Genomic DNA, 24287 nt, shown 5'->3' on the forward strand with positions numbered 1-24287 from the left:
AATATAAAAGTGTTTGTTGTTGGCCTCATGAACAATGATTGCAATTAGACCTCTTTCCCAGTGGAGCTCTGCTCTGACCCTCTTTGGTCAGCCTCTAGATTTCTTTGGTTTATCTGCTCCGATGTCACAGGACCTGTGCTAGTGGGGTAATGAAACATCTCAGCCTAGCATTGGACAGGTGTTCTGATATAAACTGTCTTGCATCTGCTTATATTGCAGATATTAATATTACACAGTTAGAAGTGACTGTGAAGTTAGAAATGGAGTGAAAACTGACTCCATTTGAAATGAAACATTGTCAAGGCCCAGTAATTTAAAACTTTACTTGCAGAACTTTCTTCAAAACAAAACAAAAACATCCAAATAGTTCCATAAGACATATGCCAGTCCAAGGCATAAACACAGCACCTTACAAAATATGAAATAATTCCAGCAGACCTAGAAGCAGATGTCCATGTCTTCCCACAACCTGCATTCCAGCCTGCATTCTGCCTGAGCCTGTTTACACCAAGAGCTTCATTTACATCCTTATTCTCACAAAGCCTGGGAACAAAGAGCTCCAGCCACCACCCTTCCAAGATTTAAAATTCAATACCTCTCATGTGATCTAAGGTTAAGCATGTTAGCTAGCAGAAAACAACAATAGTTGATTATCAACTCAGTTAAAGCTCAGGCTCCTTAGAATATTGCTGTGGAATTTTCCAGTTTTAAACTATTTCACCATTACTTATAGCCAGCGTGAATTAAACCAATTATACTTAACAGCTTAGGGAGCTGGATTGTTTGACATAATTTTAGAACTACAACATTAAACATACATCTAAGTGTAAAATGCCTGAGTAGCCTTAAATATATTTTTGCTGATTTTGTCTCTGCTTTTGCTAGACTTATGTGGACTATAAATGATTTACCGGTATTTTGTTTTGCCAGATTTTAGAATATCCTTACATAAAATTAAAATAGGCAAATGGGGGAATTCATCTAACCATACAAATCATTTTAAGTTTCCCCCTAGATCTTTGTCTCTCTCTGTGTTAATAAGGTTCCAAAAAAGTTATGTTGGTTGGTACAGAGCTGTCGGTTAAATATGCTGGATGTTAGACCAGTAGGACACTATGAAATCCACAGAGTTCTTTGTGGGATTTCAAGACAGCTGTAAGATGCTTTGCAGAACCTGCAGTGCAAATTTCTCTCCCACATGTTTCTCTTTTCTTTTCCAGCTGACAGTCCTGACCATGAATTAATCAGTCAGCTTCCAGAAACATAGTTCATAACAATAAGAAGGAAACCAGGGAAGGAGAGAATGGGTTTACACCAGTAAGTCCACAGAACTGCTGTCCAAGCCTGTTGTGAATAACGATACAGCATTTGTCCTCTGTTTGCTTGATCTGAATTTTTTTAACAATAGGAGCTCTTTAGCCAGATTTGAAAGTCAAATAAAATAATAACAAATGATTAAATCATTATACCTTCGTTTAACATGGATAGGATGGAATAAGTCTTAATTGCACACATCTATCCCTTTCCTATGATAGGTGTGGAAAGCAGATACTTCTTCAGTCTAAAAGGAATCAATGAGTATGCTTTCCTTCTAATACTTAGATCAAATATTAAATATCACCAGATCTTTGTTGTTGAGGATTGGTCTAATGCCTGACAAGGATCCTGAGGGGAAAAGAACACTGAAACTGACTTTTACTGCTTTAGGTCCTAACACACTCAAAATCCTTATTAATTTTCCTGCCACTACCTCAAATACAAGGGGGAGAATTCAACATAGTGCCAATTTAAAGTCCCTTAACTAGTGGGATGACTTGTGCAAGAGAACATGCAGGAAGACATCAAGAAGCCTGGAGGGCTGCATTTGGCACCTGGGCCTGAGCTTTCCCACTCATGACATATATATGAATAAACAAAGCTTCCGCCCCAAATAATTGGGATCCTCATAATTTTCCATGGTGATTATTTATGCCTGCCTTCTTTCTTATTTTTCAGGTATTTGCTAACCCACCCACAAAATGATCATTTTGTTCACAGCTATTCAATATTTTTCAAGCATCTTTGTTAGTGCAAAGGACTCATCCAAGGCATTTGGAAATTCCAAGCAGACTATTAGCACATTTCTTAGTACTGCACGTCATGACAGTTGTCCATGTCCTGATGCCAGCACATAACCATAACATGTACCACAGCACTAGTGCAGAGAGGCATAGCAGTTACTCTTGCCATAAGAACAACCTGCTGGATCAGGCTAATGGCCCATCTAGTCCAACATCCTGTTCTCACAATAGCCAGTCAGATGCTGCTGGGAAACCTGCAAGTGGACCTGAGCACGAAAGCACCGCCTCTGCACTGAGGTTTCTAGCAACTGGTATTCAGAAGAATGCTGCTGCCATCCATGGAGGCCAAGCACAGTCATCATGGTTAGTAGCCATTGATACCCTATCTTCCAAGAAATTATCTAAACCTATTTTAAAGCTATCCAAGTTGGTGGCCATCACTGTGTCCTGTCAGAGCAAGTTCCATAGTTTAACTGTGCTGAGTGAAAAACAGCAAATAATAGTGTTTCATCCCAACTGCAACATTTAAGTGACACACTTCAGCAGTTGTGTCACACTGATACAGGCCATTAACAGTTCTGCAACATCCTAGTAGCCCTCTGTTCTTTTTGACTAAGAAGAGTTGGCAAAATCCTATGCCTAGTCAGGCCTAAGGCACAGGCAGCTGAATCAGAAGCTAGGAACTAGGAGTCATGCAAAGAGTCAGTACTAAGGGTCATTAGGAGTCACAACTCACCAGATCAAGACATTTGCCACCCAAAGTCTTATCCTAAACAGGAAGTCATGTATAGCCCTTGTTAAAGAGCATCAGTACCTGGGAATCCTTTAATGTCAGGAAGATATTCTGAACTGTAGTCCTGTTGGCTGACCACGTGAAGAGCAGCTGAACCAAAATAGAGGCCTCCTGGTATTGGGGCGTGTGCAGAGTGCCCATTCAGCACACCATCAGAATGTGCCAGTGGAACGTATTAATACCAGACAGTTTGGGTAGGGTCAGTACAATGCAGTTCCCCAGCTTAGCATAAAGTTGTAGTAGAGTCTTTCCCACAGCATACAGTCTCCTTATAGTATTCCAACACAAACTAGGCACTGGCCAAAGGCAGGGGGCCAAAAGCAAACTTGCTTCAAACACAGGTGTATTTATACTTTAGATTGTGCTGAGTCACTATCACATGCTTGTTCACTCATGCTTAACTAGATGCAGGTGCAGGACAAGCACACCCAAAATTAACCAGCACACCTAACTTAACCCTTTCTTATCCTTTTTCTCTGCATGAATAAACCCTTATACATTAATATCTGGTTCTAGCCCTGGTGGATCCCAATATGACATGCACGTCTTCTCTTAAGAGGAACCTAGCCATATAGCTCTGTTTGCCAAGGCTAAGAAAAATGCTACAGTAACTAAGGATGTGCACCCTATGCTTTGCCATTCCAACCAGATTAGATCACTTGTCTCCTGGATCACTTCTATGCACGTTCTTGTTGATATATCCACTAAATAGACCATTTACACAATATTTAGGAAACTGCCTTAAATTTGATGGATAGAGAACAGTAATTAGGGATGGCATAACTGAGAAAATGTCAGTGGAAAAGGACAATTTTAGAAAAACACATGTTTCCACCTCTAGGGTTTTTTATTTTCTTTCCTTGCAGAGCCATGGGAAAGCAGATTAGTTTTCAATGATGAAAGATTTGGCGCTGTCAGTTAACAAACTAATGTGCCAAGTGCTGTGCTTTTTTGGCTGGTATTGGCTGACTTTTAAAGAGTTTTCATGTGAGAAGTCCTCTCCAGTTTTTGATGTAGCTCCATTACAAATGAATATAAACCCTTTTAGACACAAGACTTATTTTTCAACCCACTTCTAGTTAACCTGGCTATTATTTAGACATGTGCAATCTACTAAAGCGTGATGAAGAGAAATTTTCTGAAGTCATCCTGAGGGCTCTCCAGGGCACAAAGCCAAGACACAATGTCCTGCCTGGATACTGAAGATGTCAAAGCCAAAGCAACAGCAGAAGCCCAGTATCACATTTTAAGCTCTTTCCAATCTATTTCATTCAGCTAATGAGGTGAGTTAATGAGGCTTTCACCTGAACACACAAGGGTTTAAAATGGAGAGGGCACGTATGCAAACCTCATTCCCGACATCTCCACAATATGCAGGCACTTCTTCATGTGTTCAGCACAAAGGTCTGACAGGGCCTTATAGATGCATTCAGTTAAAAACACACAGAAGCCCTCCTACCATCAAGAACCCAAACACAGGGAAGCTTCTAAGTGAATCCAACTAAATGTGCTTAGAAACTGTATTCAGATATTCATTCTGAAGTTTGTGTGAAGGGGAAGAGGATTGAAGAGGATCCTCTCTGTGCGAATGTTAGGGGTGAGGTTTGCAAGCTACACTTGCAGTTTCTGGTATCAATCACCATTGAAATTTTTAGCCCCTAAACATTTATACGTGTTACATATATTTCCAGGACATCAATTAAAAAAGCAACCAGCCTTTTGTGCTGACTATACCTAAGCTGCTTGCCGTTAAGAGGTTTCTGAAATTTCTCCACACAGCCACCTTGCAGGTTTTCATTGAATGCTCATATATTACTACGCTACTGAAAACGTTTCTGATAGCTGCTTGGGGTATTGTGGCCATAGGCTGAAATAATTGCATCTGAGTGTACTGAATAACAAGCAAACAACCATTGACTTTTGTGTGCAAATCAGCTAGAATACAAATTCTGCATGTTGGCATAAGCCCAGAGTTGTTTGAATTGGTCTTTTGAGGATTTTTTTTAAAGAGACTTTTATTGTGTAGAAATATCCAAAATTATTTTCATTATAAGTTTTCATTTGACAGCCTTATGATTTCTTGTCTAATTAGTGAAGGCATTTTGTTTTAAATAAGTTGCTCATTGCCAGCATCCTTCCCAATTTTCGTCAGAAATGCTAAGTTTGTGACAGCATAATTTTCATTCAGTTATTATAATTGCAACATTAAAATGAAATACAGGAATTAAAACTTGAGGGGGTGCAACTGAAATGAAATATAACAAAGAACTTTTACTCATACACATTTTGATGGCATTTACTCATTTATAGAGTTCTGCAACCTCTGGGAGGTGTTTGAGAATTTAAGAAGCCATCTAGGTGAGGCTACCAGAACTGTGAAGGCATCATCAGTTGATGCATGAGCAGCAGCAGGAGGACAATGGGAGAAAAATGGTAGTGAGCACATTCTTGATTTGATTCTGAAGAATGGGCTGGATTCAGACTTGTCTTCAGCAGAACTCCACTAACAGGTTGCTCCCACATACAGAATGAGGAAGAAGTGACATAGATGAAAGTTTAAGATATATGAATAGCTAGTGTGTGTGTTTTCACTTACTATAGTAGAGACTGTAGTATGTCTTCTGATTCTAAAGCCAATGATGGCAGCATCTTAATTGGCGAGGCAAAGGCACAAACAATTTGTATGAAGAGTGCGGGAAGATGACATCCAAAGTGATGCTAGTCTTGGCACCACAACTCCTGATAGTCTAATTTTGACTTTCTGCTTTAGGGGCTTCCTCAGCTAGTGACAGTAGTTTGAAATCAGCTAGTGATGATTATTGCCAGACAACTAATTTGGTCCTATGTTTGAGTCTAGAATTATTCTTCAACACATCAAACGCGGTGCCTACTACACTTCCTGAAAGATGGTTACACTACTTGGCCCTAGTATAAGACTTGATATCTGACCACAGCATGAAGGGGGGGCACTGGGCAAAAAGTATCATGGATTTAAAAAGGCAACAGCTCCTAGGCTGCAGTCATCAGACTAGACAAGGGATGGGAACCTCCAGATGTTGTTGGACTCCAATTTCCATCAGTCCCAGCCAGCCTACCAATGGTTATGGATGATGGAAACTGTAGTTCAACAACTACTGGAAGATTACAGGTTTCCCATTCATGAACAAAATTTGTCCCATTAAATGCTGCCATCTCACATCCAATTACACATGCTTAAGCCTGTTAACATCAATTGTGCTATATGAACATAATGAATCAAAGGATTCAGCTCAACAAAAGCAATACCTTGTAATATGTAGTAATATATAGAATTTGCTTTTGATTTTCAAAGTATATTTTGAAGTGAAAAAATTACAGGTTTTTCATCTTCCTAGTCTAAGTAAAGAACTGCCTTCTATTGTACATGTATGAATATTCTGTATTGTCCACATTTCAAGCGGCTAGAATTTTCTTAGGAGTAAATTGCATAGCCTGTCAGACTTTGCCCTGATAATTAGCATCTGGTTTTCCTTTGTTTAATTGTATTATGCTTAGGGTCAGACTTCTTAGTATTGGCAAAGAGAAGAAGTAATGACTCCAGTTTTTTGGCATTACCATAGCTTTTTAATGACTTCTCAAAAATAAGTGCCCGTGGTAAATGAAGTTTGCTAACATCAAGTGTGTTCTCTGCTCTGTAACAAAGTCTCCTTAAATTGCCTTAAAAAAAAATCAGAAGCTATTTATTTACAAGTTGTAAAACATATAAATCTGCAAATATAAAGATGATAGCTAACTATAGATCCCATTAACATGTAAAATATGAAAAAACAATGTAAAAATTATTATTATTATTATATTATATATATATATATATATATATATGTTGTTGTTGTTTAGTCGTTTAGTCGTGTCCAACTCTTTGTGACCCCATGGACCAGAGCATGCAAGGCACTCCTGTCTTCCACTGCCTCCTGCAGTTTGGTCAAATAGATAGATAGATAGATAGATAGATAGATAGATAGATATAGATAGATATAGATATATATAGATATCACACAAGCATAATGCACACTTCTATGAAATCTTGAAATTATTTCATGTGACGTGATCCACCAATGTGAGTTGTCCAAAATTGATTTTAAACTAAAATCTTATACATAATGGAGCAGCCATAAGCCTGCACTGTCTTCCATTTTCCTTTTAATTTCTATTCTGCAAAAGGAGTCACTACATCCCAGACATCAAGTCTGAATATTAATTAAATTGCATCCTCTTTTCCGCCTGGTATCACCCCTCTCCTCTTCCTTTGTTCGTGTTCTACAGACACAAACTATTTAGAAAGCATCCACACATAAATATGGTGAGCTGGAGATCACAATGACTAGTACAAATGCTGTTAGAATTATTTTGCAGCTAGAGAAAAACAAAAGAAATCCAAGACCTCATGATATAAATCAGCTACACAATCCTACTACTTCATTTAACTTTTCCCACATAATGTTAATGGGTGTAATGTTTCTAAGAGTCTAAACAGTGTCTTTTCATGATGCAGGAAGCAGATGCTACACAGCTAATATGTATTGATGCTTTCCTGATTACTGGAACTCGGTTATCATTCAGAGACTGAAAAGTGATTATTGTAGACTTCTGAGTAAAAGATAACTTCACATAATTAACATCCTCAAAAGCTATGCATAACTTAATCTTTATTAATTCCTAAAACACCTAGGTTGGGTAAAAAAAAGCACAGCTTGAAGACAGATGCCTTCAGAATCATTTATTATACAACAGCCCTTCCAAATATAATTACATACTACTCTACTATTTAGCTTAAGATCCGTCAAATAACCCAGAAGTTTTTATTGGTTTTTAAGAAATATTTCCCAAATAAAATAGAAGTTATGCTACAATAAAAAAGTTACACTACAATCTCTATGGTTTCTGGAAAATACAACTTTGTGGCTCACTTTCACATTCTGATCTAGAGCAATTTTGGGGAGGGTTGTTTGTTTTGTGGGGGACTGTCAGCCTTTTCCTCCCTTTATGATTTGTTTAGGAGGGCTCTGAGTATTTTGGCTGGGGTTTTTTTTTTGTGGGGGAAGGATTTCTAAGCACCACCACTTTTTCTTCTGTGAAATGTGTGTTTTGTGGTGCCCATGACATTTCTTACATTTCTACTTGTGCCCCAGGCCCAAAATGTTTAGGGACCCCTGCTATTCAACATGATAAATTACACACACATACAAAGGGTTAATTTTTTTTGAAAATCATAAATGTAGCTTTCTTTCTTTGACTAAATCTTTCATTATCCTTTGTTATACCTATTTTTATTTTATTTTATTAACAGACATGATCTTATAGAACTTTTAGGTTTTTTGAACACATTTGTATCTTATAAAGACAAAACAATTGAACCCCTTTAGTTGTAACTCTGGATGCTGAGAGAGGAACTCTCAAGTGCTATTATCTCTGGAGCAATCAAATACACTATAATTTGTGCTGTGTGTGGCAGTTTTGAAATATGTCAAGATGTGAAGTGATTCATGGTTTTTACTTTTATTGACAATGGATTTTAATACTTTCTGGTATTTATAGTGTCAACTTTTTGACAGCGAACATTGCATTTTATTTTCTCGTTATCCGAAAGCAAAATTATTTGACTTAGAACAAAATTAAGCCTCTCACTTGACTACCACTTCTGTGCCTTCTTCTCATGGATACTTCTGCAGAGACAATACTACTTGTGATAAGGGAAAGAAAGAAAATGAAAGAGAAGAATGAGAAGAACAGCTTGCAAAGGAGAAGATGCAAATGGGTCTTCTCAAAGGAGTATCTCCAACATACAAGATAGTGAAAACATATCCCCTCTGTAAAAGCACTTGTATTTGTCCTTAATAGTAGTGCCAAACCTAGAAAGCACAACAGTCCGGTTTCGTGGAAAGCCCTTCTTGCTTGCTTGCTTGCTTATTCAATCAAGTGCAAATCTCCCCTGAGCTTTCCTGCACTCACAGAGTTCCCGGAAAAGCAAGGGGTTCCTTATCTATTTCAGTAAGACCTGGGAGTCTTTCTCAAGTCAAGGAAGTGTAATACAGTGGTACCTCAGGTTACATACGCTTCAGGTTACAGACTCCACTAACCCAGAAATAGTGCTTCAGGTTAAGAACTTTGCTTCAGGATGAGAACATAAATCGTGCTCCGGCGGCGCGGCAGCAGCAGGAGGCCCCATTAGCTAAAGTGGTGCTTCAGGTTGGGAACAGTTTCAGGTTAAGAACGGACCTCTGGAACGAATTAAGTACTTAACCCGAGGTACCACTGTATTTTTATTCTACTTTACACTCGGTTTATGGGTGATACCCAACTAAGTTATATGGTATGCAGATCCACTGGAAAAAAGCAGCGTTTAATGTTTTATTGTGTCTTTATATATGTTGGCAGCTGCCCAGAGTGGCTGGGGTATAGTCAGATGGGTAGGGTATAAATAGCAAAATTATTTTTATTATTGAATAGGGTATCCCTATTTTCATCAAGGAAATGTTGGAGGGTGTGAAAAAGGAGGGTGTGGAGGAAAATGGCCTGTGTGGTCCCCTTACAGAAGGATCAGGAACTGCAGGTCCACAACCAGGAATGACTCAACAGGCAGCTTTGCTCTTCGACCCATGCAGCTATTAAACTTGGTGCAGGGGAAACCTCTTATTGATGCCAATGAGAGCTTTTTTCTAAATGCTGCATGGGAGCGTTTTTCTTGGGGAGGGGTGGAGAGTGACAGCCGAGGAAGAAAGAGAGAGACTAATGAAGTGGTGGAAAGAGGAGTGGACTGCCAGAAATAGAGAAAATGGAGGTGGACCCACCCCACTGCTGGCTCTGATTCTACTCAGTTTTGACTTGAGCCCAGCCTGCTGCCAACCGTGACCCAGCACACCCCTGAGGGACATAACAAAGGTTTTCCCCTCCCCAACACTATCATTTTACAATATCTTGGAAGAAAGGATTAGGATTGGGAGAATTAGTTCCATGTGCTTAAAAATCTTTCTCCTCCATGCTCTATAGGAAGGTTTCAAGAAGAAGGAAACGAAACAGGACATATTCAGTTGAGTCCCAACCCAAGTTTTTTCATGATATATAGCACAAAGGGAGAAAGCTTTAGGAGGGATGGGAAAGAGAAGAAAGGTGTTCTTTTCCCCCTACTCCCACTCCTGAAATCCCTTCCCGCTGCCGCACAGTTAGCCTCTAACAGTGCTACAAATCTCCTGAAAATGTGGTTTTATATTTTTCAGGTGAGCAAGTTTTAACAATTGAAGTGGAGATATAAATAATGCTAGAGTTTAAGAATGGCAGTGCAATTAAATATATCTTAAGAAGTGGGGTATAATTTTATACACAAGAACCAAGCAAGTTAAATGAGAAACACGGTTATAGAAAATTGGTTAGAGGGTTAATATTGACTGAGCAGTCATTCAGTATGTTAAAGCAACAAATCTATGTGAACACCCAAATATTCATATTGGCTGACCATAACTTTAATATCAATTCACTGAGTCTGTTAATGAATTCTTGGCATTTTAAAGTTGGCTAAGTCATTAAATATGACCCAAAAAGCCCAGCTTGGAACTACTTGTTCTGCTAAAGGAAATGGTATGGCATTAAGCCAGTGAACCAGAAGCAATGCAGATTGTTTTGCATTTACCTGAGCAAAATTCTTATCTTTATCTAAAATACACAAAAGTAAATCCTAGATGTGGGAATGTCAATGCATAACCTTTCCACCGCTCTAAATTGAAAATATTTTCTAATACTGCCATTTCAAATTTTTACAATAGTGAAGGAAGAAATTCAAGATAATAAAAAGTCAGTATGACTTGGGCTGAAAGGAGAGCTGAAGAAAAAGAGCCCTGCACAGTGAAAAAGTATTCAGGCTGATTTTTAGATATTCTGGTTCTGCACCCTTTAAAAGTTTGGCTGTGAACCTCCAGGTTTTTTTTATCCGTTTCAGATTTGCAATTCAGAGGATGGGTAAAAGGGTTTTTTTATGTGCATTATTCATTGTTCAAGGATAAACGACTGCCAATTTCTAAAAAGGCCTCAGGAGGTCTATTGCTTGGTTGTCATAGGCTAAATTTATTCTTTCTGGAGCACTGTTCCATCTTTTCTGCTGGACATTAAAGAGGAAGGCTGCCTTTACTGTGAGAAATGAACATCTGAACAGCTCAATTCTAGAAACAACGTACTGTATTTGAAAATTGTAGAGTATCAAAGGTAAGAAACCATTCAAAAAGCTTTTCCCCACTCTATGAACATACCTTGTTCTCAGGTGCCGACATAGGTTCTACTTTAAATCATAATCAAATGCTGGCCTGGCATGAATCATAGTTACTTGTTGTCACTGAAGAAATCTTGCAGGTGAGTTAGCAGACTAATACAACCCTAAACACCCCTTCTTAAAAGTAAAGTTCAGAGTTCAATGCAGCAAAAGTAAAGTTCAGAGTTCCAAGTAAGTGGGTACAAGATTGCAGTCAAAGGTGCTCTGTGAAAATTGCTTACCTGAAACTTTCCTATAGTACTACAGGTTGTAGGGCCAGCCCAAAACATTGGGTGATATTCAGCTGAGGTTTACTCAGAGTAGAGGCATTAATGGACTTAGGTTAGTCATGTTCATTAATTTCAATGGGTCTACTCTAAGTAAAACTTAATTGAACACAATTCACTGTGCTGCCTGAGGCAGAGAAGCAAATGGTTCCACTCAAGTGAAGGTGGACATACAAACAACTGGACTTTAAAAGTTTTATTATTATTTCACATCAGTAAGTAAAGGTGAATATGGACCTGCAAACCCTGAAGAACTGAGGTGGGGCCCAATATAAATATTTGTTATAAGGTAGAGTATATCTTACTGGTTTGTGAACAGGCTGGTGTGCATGCACCACATCATGTGATCAGTTATGCAGGGTGGGGCTTACCTGGCCCCCCTAATATTTTATTCAAGTTGGTATCCCTGGCTGCAGCCAACACTAACACTTCTCAGCATCAACTGCCTGAGGCAGCATCTTCATTTTGCCTAATAGTAGGACCAGCCCTGGAGGGTTATAGCTTGAGCTAAGCTGCAAACAGTGTATGAGAAAATCCCATAAGAATCCACTACAATTTGAACCATATCCCTATCAGCCATATGTAAGGGGGGGAAAGACATATCATATTAGATAGGTATTCTGGTAATCTGTTTCTATACGTGGACATCACATAAACGTTCTGTTTTTCCTTTTACTATTCTGGTCATCTGACTTATAGCCCTTCTTTTTTTGGAAAAGAAAGAAAGAAACTTATATTTCAGAATCTATTGAAATGATAACACCTAATTTAAATTTAATGTTTTATTCTCTTATACATTTAATAAAAGAGACTAACCATTTAGCACTATACAGGATTGCTGAAAAACCACACAAGATCAAAGTTCAATTGTACTAGCAACTATTTGAGCAAAATTCCAGCTATTTTCACAACCGACACTTGAAACAGTTCTCATATTTCCTGCTCTTGTAAATTAAAAGGTAATACCAAATGACCCAGAATAAACATTTGATTTATCAAGTGTTCTATTTTGCATTCTATCACATACTCACAAATAGCATATTTGAGAGAAGACATATTTAGTTTCTTTGGCAAAATTTACAAAATGGAAAAATGAATGTGAAGTGGTAGTTTTGTATTTGGGCCTCCAATGCCTCCAGGATAAAATATAATCTCTAGATGCTGAGATTTCTTTTTTAAAAGTTTCTACATTTTTAGAACCTGAGATATGAGGGAACATGTACAGACACAATTCTTCTCCAAATATTTCTCTTACTCCCATTATTTCACCCTGGTTTTAGCCACAGTATATTAGGATCCCATATATATATATATATACTGCATGGTTTAAATCTATGCCCCCATCTTTGCCACCCCTTTGCTCTCTCAAACTCATTTTTCTGGAATTGTCCATACTTACTAGCTCCTGACACATGTCTTCCACTTCCACTAGCTTTGAAAAAAAAAAGGATTAATAAAGCTATTAAGGTGTTTATGTGAGAGAAAGAGAAAATTTTCCTTAAATATCTTATGACACTGCTATACAAATTTCAGCCAGATTTTTGGAGTATCTTAACATTTAAATTGTAGGTTATGGCTTTAGTATTTTTAATAGTGTTATTTGTACTGTGTTTACGAGCTTCAATAAAAATAAAGAAGAACATGAATATGAACAAATACTACAGATTAGCTACAAGATATATGTACACGGACAGCATTATGTGAGTACAAGGTACTTCAAGTAGTTGCAACCTGCAAGGAAGCAAACTAACGGCAGGGTTCTGTACTTCCTGTTTATCTGCAATACTTATGAGTCCCAATGTGCCCTTTGCACATTCTTCTGTGCGACTGTCTGTACTTTCTTAGTAATCAGTCCTTGTCTAAACAAAGATCACAAACTCCACCTCCAAGCAACAGTAATATGCACTACAGTTACTGTGAGATTCAGGAAGCTGCTCTCTATGTAGTAGTTGAGAATGCATTGTGAAATGCCACAGTTCAAATGACTTGAAATACTACCAAAAGCTGTTCTCCTGCTACGCTGTTCTCATTGCTAAAAGGTGACTGTGGGTCAAAATCAGTGCTTGGATAAACCAAAGCATTACAGCTGTTGAAATACTTAAGCCCTGTGAGATTTTAAAATGATGTCATAGCGATGCAGTTATTACTCGTCTGCCATCAGATCCGCTGATGGCAGTTGTGGTTTGTATTCAAGGGGCCCGAATAATTGAAACAATCCATCTGCTCTATGTTCTTCTCTGCCTCTTGTTCTCTCACTCTCTCCAGCTCGAGTGTGATTACTTGCTGCCTTGTGATATTTGCCAGTGATGCCATACTTAATCAAACAGCCGCTTACCCTCTGGATCTCTGGAGAGATGTGGTGTAGTTTTAACAACGAACTGTAGATAACTGAAGCTATCCACCTGTTCTGGGCATTTTTATTACCGCCAATATCTGATGAGACCCGATATTTGTCAGGGATTATCAGTCCTGCACAAGCAATTGACAGCCTTGTGCATATTTCATGAAAGCTGATGGTGTTCTAATTCACCATGGACCCCAAATCATTGAAGTAATTGACCCATTCCGGGGCTCCTGCTTTAGTTTCTGTTAGAAAAGGACATTTGCCTATTGTCATGTTCACTTTAAAGGCTGCAGTGGGTATAAGCCTTAATTACTTTTTTCCACAAGACAGAGTAGACCGTAGAGGGAAAATCATATTATTTGCATAGCTCATTTTAGTGAACTCCCAGGCACTAATCTGCTCTCCCTGTTCATGCCTTTCAGTTTGGTTGCCATCTCAGCATAAATACTAGTAAATGAATACAAAGAAAGGAAAAATGAAAAAGAAATATGGTTTCCAATATCAAGCTACTTTCAGGAGCACTGCTAGGGGAGAAAAAGCCACGAAGATTACAGAGCCAAGCAATTTAACAGTGTCAGAGCTTGATTTTTCAAGTGCAGCTAAAGAATGGTGGTTCCTTCAAAGGAGCTGTCAAATATTTTACAGTTGGACCCTTACATTAAAATTACATGCACTATCTTGCCAAGGGCAAGAATGTTGACCAATATAAAGATTGTACATTAATCAAAACAGCAGGCTACCCATTAACAATTTTTATTATTTTCATTGCTATTGTGGCAATAGCAGCACAGTTTATTATTTATTCATTTATACTCTGCCTTTCAAGATAAAGCGTTTCCAAGATTGCTTTTTTAAAAATTATTCACCATACTGAAAGCTAAGACAGTTAAACAAAATCAAATCACCAATGCAAACATTTTAAACCAGAATCTAAAAGTCACGTGAGAAAAAAATAAAATGTGCTCAAATAAGTCTTGTGAAACAAAAAGGTATTGTCGAATTTGCCTGGTGAGGGATTTCCACAGTTGTGGTGCTACCAATAAAGAGGCCCTGTCTCAAGTATCCATCAAGTTGACCTTAAGCCAGAGAGCAGGGCAACTGAAGCTCATCTTGGGGTTTGGGTTGAGTTATATGGGCATAAAGGGATCTTCAAATAACTTGGTGCTAGACTCCTTAGGCTTCAAAAGTCAATACAAGATGTTTATACAGAGTTCAGAAACAGACCGGTAACCTGTTTAACGATGTAAAGCTCTTGTAACATGAGACATACGCCTAGTTCCTCTCAATATCCTGGCAGATGAATTCTAGATTGTAGATTCCATACCGTAGGGACATAGGAAGCTGCCTTATACTGAGTAAGGCCATTGGTCCATCTAGGTTGGCATTATATACAATGTTTAGCAGCACCTCTAAAGGGTTTCAGACACGCTCTTTCCTAGTCCTACCTGGAGATACTGGGGATTGAGCATGAAACCTACCACTGTACTATGTCCCATTTTAAAAGTAGTTCTGTGTAGAGAATATTGCAGTAGCCGGGCCTGGATTTAACCTGTGCACGAGTAACCGAAGCTAGGTCCACCTTTTCCAACTAAGGTCATTGTTGGCAAGCCACTTGAAATTGGAAAAGGCACTCCTGACCAATAATGGCAACCTGTGGATCCAAATATAGCAATGGGTGCAGGAAAGTTCCTGAACTGAGAACTTGGGTCCTTGGGGTGGGAAGGGGCCTGAAACATCATTCAAAACACACAAACTACCTCTCAATTATAAGCATTCCCATCTTGTCTGAACTCAGTTTAAGCTTGTTCACCCTCACCCAGTAAAAAAGCCTCTTGACAGCAGTTCTTGATGCAGTCAAATTTCATTGCTTTGTTTGATTTGAAATACATATAAATCCTGTATTCACTAGATTATGTCATCCAATTCCAGAACTGACTGTCTTCATCTTTAAGGTAGGAACTTGGTTGTGTTCACAACTTATATCCTGGTAGATTTCCAAGAAACCTGTAATGTGTAGGTGATTGAAATTTAGCATACCTGCAATACTTACACCATGTAATATTTGCACCAATACCATCTAATGTTTCTGCAGTTGAGTTTTCACTACTATCTATGGAGTTCAAACAGCTTTGAACAAATAACAAAATGTACTACTGCACATCTTCCCCTGCTTTGAAGTACTCCTTGTAACATCTGCTGTGTTTCTTAAGCTCTTCCACTAAACTTGTCTCACCTTTCTTTCCAGCTCTGTAACTTTGCACATATGAACAATTTAAGAGAGAAATGATGTCGAAAGTGTAAAGGAGACATTTAACAAAACTGCTCATCTAGGGAGGCTAATCTAACAACACCAAATGAGGCAGTTAGGCATTCCTTGTACTCAAGCTTTCTTTACAGATATAGGGCATACTGTTTCAAAAAGTCAGGACAATCTTGTCGTGAAAAGGACACATTTTGCAACTAAATTATACCATGAAAATGAACACAATTTTGGTCAGATATTGTCTTCTGTTAAAATTACTTTGGAAAAAAGTACTGAGTTTTCTTTTTTTAAAAAAGGTCCACAAACTGCCTTCTAGACATAGGATTGTTCAAAATCAACTTGCAAAACTATTTCAATTTTTACTAGTGCACTATATACATTTTCTAATTTTAAAAGTGATCCTAATATACAGACCTGGTAGAAAAACGATTTGCAAAACAAAATTTGACATATTAAAACAATAAAAAAGAACTCATTTTCTTGTATCTGGCATTCAATGGAATGATTTATGGTCTTCTCTGATGACTGACCAATATACAACGAGGGGTGGGGTAAAGAAATTACTGTTGCATCTTTGCAGACTGTGATGTGTAGCAGTGGGAGAAGGGCACCAGACAGGCAAAACAATGACTTTATTTATGTGTTGTACTGTGTACATGAAAATGACTCGAAGAATTATAAAGTCAGAAGAGTGACTTTATTTTAGGATAATTGGTGCTGAATAATAACAGAACAATACACTGTCACATTTTGTCAGCAGTGGGATTTAATTACCCTCCATTAATTATATCTATGTGTCAACAAAAGGGCAGAAAACAGACCTTTAAAAGAAGACAAAGAAAGTCATTCTACAGACTGATGGGATTACGATGAATAAGAAAGGGAAGGGAATAATACAGTTTTGTGGCTCACAGAAAGGTATTTTTATATCCTAGACAAAGTAGGTGAAAATGTGAGACTGAATCATAAGTGAAAGGAAAGGGTGGACCTATGATGCAACACCCACCAACGATTGTTCCAAAGCACAGACTCATGGGCTGTTTTCTTTGGTATAACAAAGCAAGATTAGAGTTTTAGGATCTCTTCAACATGTTAGGTCAGGACTCACCAAATAGACTGAAGGATGCTTGTTAATCAGTAACAAAGACACCAACCAAAGTGGATGTTGAGGCATGATGGCAAAACAAGTGCCCTCTGGGAGGATTTTAAAAGATAAGTCCAAAGGAGAATAATGTTGATAAGCACAAGTGTTTGTGCACCACACGAAGAGAAACACTTTCCTGTTTCCCCTCTGCCCAAGCCTAGGTTTTATTTAAATATTAGCAAAATGCCCATCATGAATTGTCTAAGGATTGGGGGAATGCTTATGTATTTCACAAATAGTAGATCCAGATTCATGAAGTACATGAAGGAAGGCTTTCTAAAATGTACTGAGACTGCCCATAGCGTGTGATGAGGACACCTTTTCACTGAGGTGGTAAACCTGTGCCTCAGCTTTCCCAGCTGCAACCCTATCCAGAGAAAGCAGACTTGGCCTTAATTATACAAGCACTGGTTGTATTCAGACTAGAATTGAGACCAGGACACACCATCTAGGCTCTGAGTCCTGCTCCGTGCCTTGCAGGCCTTTTCCCACCTGGCCTGGGAGGGTAGGGCCCTGACTGACCAGCTACAAAAGTTGAAGCTGCTGAACAGATTCTTGGGCCGGGGTTGGTTTGGGTTGGGGGGGCAGGGTTGTTGCTGTTGGCTCTTTATTGTAGATTTTGTTGTGATTTATGTAGAAATTGTTAAGTTTGGTTTTGTATCTTTGTTTCAAATGTAGACACCTCTTCTTAAATGCACAGTGACTGCAGCTTATGTTTTCAAATCAGATGGAAACTTGTTTGAGGGAAAATGCATCAAGCAGCAGTATTTCTCAAGAAAGTACACTATGGATATGGATTGTGGCTAACATCTTGTGTACATGGCTTCAGACACAAGCTGTAGGAACACACTGGAGCCAGACAGGTTACTTACCTGTCACTGATTGCTGAGTAGAATATTGGCTTTGTTTGTGTTGAAGGGATTCACAAGAAAACAAAGCACACTAACCTGAGTAGTGTCCCACAAGAGTCATTTTATACATATTACAAGCTGCAACAGAAGCACAAATTGTACCTAATGACTAAAATAGCTTCCCATGTGTAAAACTGACACTTAAGACACGTTCAGTTGCTCATTGTGTAAGCCTAAACCAGACTTCTGCTTAGTCATCTAGGACCCCTGTTTCAGACAATGGCTAGCTAGCTTGTGCCATGGGTGGAGGATTATTAAGCTCCCCAAATCACTGTATTTATAAAAAAAAATTGCACTTGTTATGAACAATCTTGCAACAGAAGAAAAAGACTGAGGGTGAATAGACATTTCAGATAAAGCTTTTAGGTCACACTATTCTAGTAAAATTGAGCATTCCAATAAAATATTGCAACGCGCTGATTTGTAGCATTCATGGTTTTGTGGGGAGGTTTCATATTCAGGAGAAGTTGGGAGAACTGTGCAGCAAGTGCTATTTTTATTATCATCTTGTTGCAGGCTCACTCCTTCTCATAGGCTGAGAAAGGGTTGAAGGAAATACTGAAGGCAGGGCCCCCTATGAAGTCCTACAGTCCTGGAGCAGAATTTCTTTGTGTCACCTGAATTCTTTACCCTTAGCTGCTAGCACAGAGGTATTAAAATAAAGTAGGTGCCTGATCATTTTGACACATACAGATTATGCCACTATAACACATAGGGTTGGTAGAGCCAACAATAAACCCTTTCACAGTACCATTTTCGCAGCAGAGACTGCTTCTGAAAAAATAACAACAGTATTAAAAGTAGTAACAAGACAAAGAAGGGGCAAGGTAGACCATGGCAGGAGAAGCTCTGTCTCCTATACTGAAATCTTTTTAAACATAAACAACTATTTAATTCTAATTATGAGCAGATGAGGAGGCATTTGCTTTGCTTTGTGCTCTCCCAGAGCCATCTATGTCTAAAGGGTATTAGGCAGCAGTCCACACCAAGATTCATTATGCAAGCCTGTGTTTTGTATGTGACTAATAAGGGATTTGCCAAACAAACAAAAGTAGAGCATGCACCATTTTCCATGCTTACGACACTGAATTGCGCTTTAGTTGCAAAAGCACAAGTCACGGTTTGCATTGTTGCAGCTAAACAGAATCTATATGAATGAGCAGCTGGCCTAAAAAAACACCACATCTCTGCTGTTTGCAGATCTCTAATGATGAAAATGAAACTTTAATAAAAAATATATTTTAAAATAGCTTATTCATTATCATGCTTTCCATTTTGCAGAGGCAACAAGCAGCAATATCCCAAGCATTCTAAATAATTCAGCACACAGATAAGGCCAGCAGCAATGATGAGTGCATAATAGTGATAATAGGGCCTACCTTCCTTTAAAAAATGCATTATACACCCATTATCATTTCAGGATACTCTCACTCAGCTCTAGGCTGGTTTGAGAGTGAAGGTTTGGGAGAGGTTGTTTGGTTCTCCTCTACTGTTAGCAAACTTGGGGGAGTTATTATTGATACTCAGATGAATACATGAGCAAGAAATTCTAGGTAATGTAGTTTTCCCAATGCCACTTACTGATGTCTGTAGTGCTTGGAAAACTACATAACACAATGTAATATTTGCATCTGGCACACAGCCACAGTCATGTGCCAGCTTTCAAACTAGCAAAGATGGGAGGGAGGTCCTTGCTTTGCCATTGCTGTCCGTGTTTTGAAGCAAAAACAAATATTAAGTGAAGGGGACAAATGGGAGATGGGTAAGGGGCTGCCAGTTACTGGTGAAGGATGAAGAGAATCAGATCCAGTCACACTCCCAATGACAAGGTCCAAATCAGGCTTCAGATTGGTCTCAAAATATCTCAGCATTGTAACACTTTTAAGACATGAAGCCAAGTTAAGATTGACATGATGTTTGATTAGTTGGCATATACCTAGAGTTTCATCCATGTAGTCCCAACTTTATTCAACACAGATCTTTGTGATGGTTGTGGTAATACAGCACGAGAGTGCAGACTGGAAGGGAAGTGGAATCAAGGAGGCCAAAAGCAAACTATTTTGGTGCACCTGTCAGCATGCACCCAGAAGAGATGTAAACTTGCTAATTCCAGGAACTATAGTTTAAAACAAGTTTACGCTCTCCATAAATCCTCTTGAAAATTATCTGCTGCAAATTCTGAGAATGAATATCCATTAAATACTTAATTTCTACATCTGTTTCAAAACAGACGTTTCATAGGTTACGAACATCTTACAACTGTCACTGCTGGATATTTGACTTCTAATTATTGATAGACACTGACATTTTAATAATAATTAAATAATTGACATTATTTTATTTATTTATCTGACAGCAATTATATTTAGCATGCAGTATTCAACAGGTTGCATTTGATGATCAGTGATCTTGTTTAATTTTCTCTGTGACTCTACCACTGTCAGAAATTCTGTTAATATTTTATCATAGATTGCCTTTCCTATCACCACAGTCAGTGGGTGGAACAGGTATATTTCTAAGTAAGCATTCTGACCTACTGTTTGCCCCTTATTATGCATTTTATCCTGTAAGTGTTCACATCTTTTCTGCATGTATGCTGCTGCTCATAACATTTTTTGCAACAGAGGGACAAAAGAAAGACCATGGCAGACGATAAAAATTAATGATAGGGCCAATAGTTCATACATTCTTAAGCACAGGGTTGAGACATAGTGATTAAATATATCCACACTCACTCTAAAGCTGCACTGTTGACATTGCCTACTGCAACTATTGTGTGCTGGCCTCTTTCAGATATCAGATGAAACAGAGGAGGCAGTACCCTAACACTCATTCACAGTAAGCTATAGTTAAGCAGTTTCGATGCAACTGTCTTGGTTCTTAAGCTGTCATTTTTCTGAAGTATTCCACACATCCCACCTTTTCTACTACGTTTTAAGTAGTTTTATACTGCCTGTGGCAATCCATCTCAAGATGATGGTCAAGTTAAAATGATGAATAATAAAATGCAAATGATAACCCATACATGGAAAATTGGGGTTTGTGTCCTCTGGGACACATTCCTGCGTGAGTCACGATCCCATGCAATATCGCACCCAGCATCTTTTGAGGCTGTGCCTGCCAAAAAACCTGTGACGCCATGCTCTTGAGAGCACATCCCCCCCACAATGGGATGTCCTGATTTAATTGGGGCAGTTGAGGGGTATGCTGATAACCCAAGGGCACCATTAATTATTCCTGACATGATGGATACCACCACCAACAAACACCAGAAAATGCTTGAGTGCACAGGTATAGTGCGCAGGTTTAACAAGAGCTGAAATACCACCAATGTTGGCTGATGATAAAGAGTTGTATCCAAAGGCGTCCTTCTGTGGGTGGACGGCATATCCTAGTCACTGAAGGGTTCTTTCATACCTCACACTAGAGTGTTGTTAAACTAAATTCCAAAAATATGTTCTGCATACACAAAAGCTCACACAACCCCAAAGAGAATTGCTATAGAACCTACTTATTAAAGCACTGTATGAACTCTTGTGGGTGCTTGTGTGCAAGCATTTATGGAAAAGCACTAGTGGTTAGTTGCTTCTCATTCAGTTATTTGGATCCAACGCATAATCCATTAGGGAAACTGGCATTTTTACATGAGCCAAGTTTGAAAGATATACAAAGCTATTTCAGGAAGGGAACACACAGTGTTTCCTTTTTCTAAGCCACAGTAAGATGGGAATAGCAAACCCATCCATTACCAGACAGGCAGGTTATAAAAGTAAGACTGAAAAACAATAATAGCTTAAAAAAAGTTATCATGCCTTATTGCTATTACTGAAGGTACTGAATAACAAGCTGGTTTGTTTAAAAATAATCAGCTACAAACTGCTAGTTGTCCCTGATATTTTGCAAAGTTTGGATTTCTCCAGGGTTTGTGGAATTTGTTAGCCTCAGGACTGCATCAAAACCCATCAACTGATCTAAAGAGAAGTTGAGTTAATTACTAAGAGCTCCTCAAAATAGTTAAAAGTTTAATTATTTGGAATAAACTTGGTTTAACAAACAGCAGCCAGCACCACAGTAATATTTATTGGATCACTACACACTCTGTGATCCAGTTTCAACTCTCTATTGTTATAATAAATTTATTTACTTACACACAGTCTTTTCTCCTGACAGGGACTCAAGGTGGCTTACGGATAAAAATAAGAACAGCTAAAATCATAGGGGGAAATCATTAAAAAATGACTAAAGACACACAGAGAGATAGCTACAATAAAAGAGCATGGCATCAGCCCTTTCGTTAAAAGCAATATTGTCTACACTGACTGGCAGCAACTCTTCAGTTTTGCAGGGGTCTTTCCCAGCCATACCTGGAGATGCTGACGGCCAACCTGGGACTCTGCATGCGAAGCAGATGCTTTGCCACTTATCTGCAGCTGCTATCTGAACTCATTTACCCAAGTTCTGCTTCCCCCCTTGGTTGCAAATCTGCTCTGCTGAATGGGAAAAGGGGAAACATGATGCAACAGAGAGTCATGGATATGATAGTAACAGTAAATGCTTAAGAAAGAATAACAGGAATGGAGAGTTCCCCTCATAATCTTAATTTGCGCCTTTAGGCAACCACTGCTTGCCCCCACCTCAGACGAATATGGATCTCTGAGTATTTTAAACATGTAGCCCAGCTATATCCATGCTCATGTTGTGGGTGAAGTAGTTTTTATATTTTTGCATAGGCAAATATATATTTCCATTCGAGCCGCCCTTTTCCCATGAATGAAAGCATGGGATTTGTTGTAAATTCCATAATTTAGCACAATTTAACATTCAGTTTTGCATATAATTCAGAAACTCTTAGAATTTATTTAATTAAACCATACCCAATAATTCAGTAATTCATCAAATGAAAACAAAAGTGGAAACAATATTAATAGTTAATTTTCTGCACAATATTGGAATGCAAAAATAAAAGTATAATTATATTGTGATTACTTTACAGATTACCTGGTCTCTATTGAGAAATTATGTGCAATGAAGGCATGTCAACAGAAATTGTTATCAAACAGCCACCTTAAAAGGCATCAAATATAGAGGTTTCGGGTGCACAGAGAAACTAAGTCGTGAATAATGATTTTCAGGGAAGGACTAATGTAAATGGGTTTTTAGCTAAATTGGAGCTGCTTCACACCATAGCAGGATAATCCCTTTGTTTCAGCAGATGGGGATATAGCCAGCCAAGTGGCAGAATAAGTTAGGGTTGCCATATTTCAAGAGATAAAAATCCGGACACAAAAGGTTGTTGAGCTTTTCTGGGGAATCGCCCGATAGCCCCTCCACCGTTGCGTTGCCAAGCCCAAGCTGTTTACCCCAGAGTCTGAACCAGAGCTGCCTGCACACACAATGATTATTGTTATTACTTTTTTTTAAAAAAGGCTTTAAAATGAAAAATTCCCCTTGTATGGGCATGTAGGACCCCCAAAAGAGGACATGTCTGGGAATTCCTGGACGTATGACAACCCTAGAATGTGCTAAGTCAACATCTAGGCTCAGTTCATGTGTTTCCCTGAACATCATTATTGACATATTACAGTAAAGTTTGAAATAACTGTGTGTGTGTGTGTGTGTGTGTGTGTGTGTGTGTGTGTGAGAGAGAGAGAGAGAGAGAGAGAGAGAGAGAGAGAGAGACAGACAGACAGACAGACAGACAGACAGACACAGAGAGAATGGCAGGTGTAATTATTGGAATGTCATTACATGAGGGCTTCTGGGACCAAAGGTGGTAAAGCACTAGCATGTTGACATTTCACATGGCCTGTCCCTTTCATTTCTCTACTTTATATTTTACTAGACATCCCAAGCCATATGTGGCTATCCTTGTCAATACAAAAGGGTGTCAATATGAAGTCCAATGCTTTTAAATTAATAAACTAAATAACATATCCTTTGTACAGTACAGGTTTTCCTTGACCCATAAGATTACTAAATTTCTGTTTTTATAATATTCTGTTATTGGTTTATGTTTCATCTCTGAACAATGTTTTTATAATACTATTTATCATTTTTAATTTGTATTAGTGTACATTACTTTGAGATTTTAAAATATTAAGTGGTTTATAAATTCTTATGATTAAATAAATAAAGTGTCTTGCATAAGTGGTAGGACTCTCTTTAGCTTCCAAGAGCAAAGACCTGTAAACTCCCAAGCTCAAAAAATCA

General features: G+C 38.4%; 1 protein-coding gene across 3 annotated transcripts in view; it reads right to left on the reverse strand.

Annotated features, from left to right (window-relative positions):
- ATRNL1 (attractin like 1) overlaps positions 1 to 24287 on the reverse strand; it is a 498126-nt gene that overhangs the window by 91996 nt on the left and 381843 nt on the right. The window lies entirely within an intron of this gene.

This window comes from Podarcis raffonei, chromosome 5 (assembly GCF_027172205.1).
Source record: "Podarcis raffonei isolate rPodRaf1 chromosome 5, rPodRaf1.pri, whole genome shotgun sequence".
NCBI lineage: Eukaryota > Metazoa > Chordata > Lepidosauria > Squamata > Lacertidae > Podarcis > Podarcis raffonei.